A 5689-nucleotide genomic window follows, 5' to 3' on the forward strand; every position below is an offset into this window, starting at 1 on the left:
ATGCGATCACTACACCACACCGTAAGAATACGTATGGGATGTTTTTGTTGCTATCTCACGTTTTCTACAATAATTTCTTCATATTTTCTTATCATTCACCAAAGCATTCACGAAGACACGAAATATTTTTTTGCTTGCCGTCAGAGTGCACCTTTCATCCACTTTACATCATATCACGGGAGAACGTTGCTGCCCTGTATGACTCGTACGTCCTTATTCCCACTAGAATGATAAGACGACTGGACGCTCTTCGGCAAGACCTGGAGCGCGTCAAGACAGCGTCTGGCATCGCCTCTCGTATCGTTTCCCCGGGCTTCACTGTCGCCCTCTTTGCCAGCGTAGTTAACGTCACCGTCGCTCTCCACTGTGCTTCCTCGGGTACCGTGTTGGGCAACGAGTATCGCATTTTCTTTGCCGGCTGGGTCCTCCTGCAGATGGTCAGCCTCACTTGGCCTGTACTGGCGTGGCAAAGAATCAAGCATGAGGTACAGCAAGAATTACGCTGTCTCCATTTTTTCTGCTGCACATCTAAACGTTCATATGCATGAGAAGTATTGTGTTGCGGACTAGTTGGTTCACGGAGAAAGTAACGTACTGTTCAAAACACAAAGACATTTGACGTGTCCACAGCGACTGGCAATATGCTTGTTGGAGTTACATTACAAGAACGCAAAAGCATACTTTACAGTCACCTGAGATGGTTGCGTTGTGGAGCTTAGGGCTTGGGCTGTTCTTTGCTTCTTTCATTTCCCCTTACCCTTCCCCCAGTGCAAAGTAGCAAACCAGAATTTCATCCAATAGCATCCCTGCCTTTCCCATCCCGTTTATCTCTCTTCTGTCTCTCTCTCTCTCTCTTATGGCTCACACTTTGAAAGTCCAAGAAGTTGCTGTGCCTTGTGTACTGTTTCAACTCCAGGGCTGGTTAAGGAGGTCGCATGAACTGAACTGTTCGTATGGAAAACTATAGCATGCAAAAAATAAGCTGCCTTGCTTCCGATGGCTGTACATCTGGCACACCTGAAGTCACATGAACTACGAGAACGCAGATCGGTGCGATCATTACTCCGGTCTCTGTGAGGGCATGAAGGGTACGCCTGTTAACCTTAGCCAAGGCGTAGGAATGTGCCAAAGCATCCTAGGGCTCGACCTAATCCATTTTGTTGGCCATGGTATGGAGGAAGTCACACTATAATATCTCATTCAGTTTAATTGCATAACTAGGTAAGATAGCCTAACCAACTTTTCAAGTACTATTATATTAGGGCAAAGCCTCAAATCAGAAATTTGTAGAGGGTTCTAGAAATAATATAAGTGAGCATTTTCAATCTTGCTACTAATTGCCAATAATTCATTCTGCATTCATAGGGAAGGCTGCGAAACGTGATAAAAAAAGCGCGTCGCATGATCATTCGCCCAGCTCGATTGCAGCGTGCCCAAACATACTATGTATGAAATAGCAACAAATTCACCTCAGCTGGCGTGCTCCCTGGTCTGCTAATCCCATCCGTGAACTGTCACGAGGGAAGCACATAGCTCGTGTAAATCGCGCGGCCAACGCCTGCGTCACTGCCTGTCTAATAAAACATGTCTAATCTAATATTATACATAATATGTCTAAAACGTGCGTCTAATAACTGTGCCTGTCACTTCGAACGCTCTTTCGGCTGTATTTATTGAGCTTTATCTTGCTTTATTTGTCAATGGCTTGAATGTATTGTCAACACATTGTCTTGAATGAAGAGAATATGAATGGAATAAGACATGAACAAATTCTCTTGATTTTATTGTCAAGATTTCTCAACCAATAGGGCAATAGGATTCCGTGCACGTGCATGCAGGACCACAGTGAATGGTCGCATATATAACACCATATCTTGTTCAAAATGAACGATCTAGAATGTCAAAAAGCTGTTTGCAACAAGAGGTATAACCTTTTATGCACTAAGAGTCATTCCCATGATGGCCGATCCACCAAGTATGCTTGCAGTTGCCACAGACGCTAGCCCCAAAGTTCCGCGTAGTTTATTTTTGTAACAAACTATATGCTCTCTAACTGGCAGCAAGGTCAGTTTGATTGCTCCATTGGGTTGATACGTGACATGTGGTGCCACTGCAATCCCAGCGTGCAAGCGGGAATTTCACCTGATTTTTCATATTTAGCGGGCTTTGTTTAGAAACTTTGAAAAATATTTTACATAAGGAGCAGAGAGTTAGAAAATACTGACATAAATGTTTTCTCAAACGCTTCACACCTTTGGAATTTGAAGTTCTGTCTTAAAATATTGCTTCCAAAATTGGTTATATGCTTTTTATTATTATGCGTTTCGGCATACTAGAGAATAGTGTAACTTTTTCTATATAATATCCCACAACATACATTTGATCTCCGGAATTTACATTCCACCGGTATACTTTTACACCTCGGCTAAATTTAGCCAGGACACCCTTTAAAGCATGGCTTGGAATATACAGGAAAACGTAGCGAAGTTTTTTGCGGAGATTGAATGCGGTACCTAGCGTGGTTTTCTACTGTGACTGATGCTCTCGATATTATTTTTTTTTTCCAGTCAATAGTTTTACAGTGATTCAAAAATTGATAATTCCGCATCCCAATTATAAATGCAGAAATTATTTTAAACACCTTTAGAAGAGTGAAATCAACATAAAATGTATAATATATAAAATGTACGTGATTTTATAAATTCCTTCCGAATTTCTTTTTTCGGAAACGACTCCTATTTTTCAGCGGCTATGCCAACGCTGCTCAGGCGCTGTCGTGGTTCCGTATACATCCCAATAAGGAATCGTACATAGTCTTGTTTAAGCTTTGTCCTTGTTGATTGAAGCATTCTTGTACAGTAGTTTATTGCGGTCTATATATCTGAGTTTTCTGGGAATAACTATCTTTTCGAAATTCACGAAGGCAAGCAATTTCAATGCAGATGCTTATTAAATGCAACAAGCTTCAATTAGACCGCAACCAATAGATGAATATGATAAATTCATGAATTCACAAAGCCTTTTGAAGCTAAACGGAGACAAAGAACAACGTTTATCAAAATCCATGTACTATGACTCCCTCACCCTCTGAATACACCCTCATATAAGCTCCAAATAACTATGATGCAATTTTTTTGAAATTTTGGATTAAGTTCACAGTGGGGTTGTGGGGTCTGATTCCCGATATAGTGCGATATTTTTTATGTTGATCAAACCACATGGGAAATAACCTTGTGGTTTCCTGTTGCCTTCAATAGGACGCCAACTCTGAATTTCCCACTGTTGTTTTTCTTACTCAAGGAGCTCTTTGTTCAAGCACGAGGTGTTTGTGAGTTGGCAGAATCAGATGCACCTATGTAAACACATTGGCTGCCGCTGCCCGACTAACAGTTACCGAGACCCTGTTATATATATATATATATATATATATATAAAATGTGTGTGCGTGTGTGTGTGTGTGTGTGTGTGTGTGATCATTCTGCTTGAAATTGTCACAGCGGTTTGATCATTGAGCAGAGAGAGAAAAAGAGAGAGAAAAGGCAGGGACGTTAACCAGTGGCGAGTTTCTGCTTTGCTACCCTGCACGGGGTCGGGCGATAGAGGGGTCGTAAAGGCGACAAAGGAGGGGAGCAAAAAACAGGAAAGAAAAGAAAACAGGTAACAGAAAAGGCATTCCAATCACAGGCTCTCATTCAGCAAGTTGCTTATGAATAAACCGGCTCTACAACAATTAGGGATTTTATAATTTATGGAAACAATTTTTAAATCAACAGAATTACTGCATGTCATGCATGCTGGCGGGTGAGTACAAATCCTGACGCAACCATGGGGGTTTCCAGTGGCTTTATAAGTTTTAAAGTTTACGGCAATATTCACTGGCTGAACGATGCAACCTTAGTGTTGGACTTGCTCCCTCCAAAAAGTTACATATTTAATATATTGGCAGTCGTCATACAATCGGCAGCACGAGACACAGAAAACTCGCCTCCGTAATGTAGCCTTCCCGAATGTTCATGCCAGTATTTTCACAATTTTGCATTCAAATATTTTATGAGTCTCGAAAAGTAGACATGTGTTCAGAAGAAATGTTTTCTTATCCTTGTGCATTGCAGGTCGCAAAGCTGCGATACGTTGCACAGGACTTTGAGCTGCCCGATGGTGCCCCAAAAATTCTATCGGAACACGTAAGAACTCCAGAGAATAATATTTAGCGTATGTGTTATGCCCGCAAATGATATCAAATTTTGGCAACAATACCATATTATTGGTGCAGCGAGACAGCTGTAATTGGTAAACGTTAGTGCCTGACATCATTACCAGAAACCTGTAAAGCCGATATTTACATTAACATTGCACCAAAGGAACATAACAAAACACAATAGCGTCGTCTTTCTTGTTAAGAAAATAGGCCATATCAGCTACAAATATTTACTGATAACTAGTTTCCGCAAAGCGCGCCATTTCAGTTCATTACTTAAAAAAAAGTGTGAAAAAAATGTTATAAAGAATTTGACAGCGAAAACGTTTTCCTGGCCTATCGTTTTCGGTCTGTAATTAAAGACGCTCCGTAAAAAGGTGCAAATACTATAGTTAAATAAGGAACAATAATGAAATGAAGCAATTCTCAACTTTTACCTTGCAAAACCACGCTGAGTATAGGTACGTGTAATGGGGGGCTCCTGAATAATTTTAGACCACAGGCGGTTCCTTGACGTGCACTCTGTGCATGGTGCAAAAGTGTTTTTGCATTCCACCCACTTCAATAGGCCGGAGCTGTGGCCTGCAATTAAACTCCCGCCCTCATGCACAGCAGGTCGCAACGCCACAGAGAAGCAAGCATTCTACTGCAGTATTCTTTTACTAGTACCCCACCGCATGAAATAGGAATGTGAAGTACAAAATTTTTGTTTCGGCACCATGGCTAACGTCCTAGACTCTTCAATTGGGTGGCATGAACATAAAATAACGCAATGTAGAAAACTCCACGTGGCTGCGAATTCTTGTATTACTCTTTACGTTGTTCGATCAGGTGTTGATCACGTGCATTTACGTTGCAGATATTGATGCTGCTTGACAGCCTTGAAGGTGATGTTTTCACAAACGCTTTCGGCGGATTTATTGCTATCCAGCCCTCCTTAGTCGCCAGCGTAAGTAGACGTAGTCATTACGTCGTTGACATACAGGCCCGAATTCTTAAACGTTAGTTGTGAAAACTACTTTTCTGTTAGGTCCCCTTAGTTCAAATGAGAAATTGTTTACTAGGAGCCGTCATAGCGATACCTGGCTTCGGGCTTTGAATCCTCACAGGGAGGCAGCCCCGGATATACGTTGCATGTTTTTTTTTAACCTTCTCGTCCTGAACGGACACTTTACCTCTCTGCATGACCCTGTGCTAGCGCTTCACCTACCTGGTGTTAACAGCACAAAACGTAGAAGCGACACGAGACGAGAATACGACACCACAAGCACTTTTGGTGTCGTCTTTGGTGTCGTGTGACGTCTACCTTTCGCGCTCTTAACACAAGGACGTAAAACCAACAAGCCCAAGCTGCTAATCTAGCGAAATACATTACACCTACCTGTTCTCCCATTTGATGCACACCTTTGTGTGAACGCTATTGCTTGTTGCTGGCGGGCTGTGGACCTCGTGATAGGAGGAAAACTAGGCAATGTAAACAACATTGCTTAA

General features: G+C 41.9%; 1 long non-coding RNA gene across 1 annotated transcript; it reads left to right on the forward strand.

Annotated features, from left to right (window-relative positions):
• The first annotated feature begins 210 nt into the window (after nucleotides 1–210).
• On the forward strand, nucleotides 211–5488 carry LOC129380301 (uncharacterized). Its single transcript, XR_011890477.1, has 3 exons — nucleotides 211–485; nucleotides 4113–4184; nucleotides 5058–5488. It is a non-coding gene; the product is annotated as an uncharacterized lncRNA (long non-coding RNA).
• The last annotated feature ends 201 nt before the right edge of the window (nucleotides 5489–5689 follow it).

Source organism: Dermacentor andersoni, chromosome 10 (genome assembly GCF_023375885.2).
Source record: "Dermacentor andersoni chromosome 10, qqDerAnde1_hic_scaffold, whole genome shotgun sequence".
Classification (NCBI taxonomy): domain Eukaryota; kingdom Metazoa; phylum Arthropoda; class Arachnida; order Ixodida; family Ixodidae; genus Dermacentor; species Dermacentor andersoni.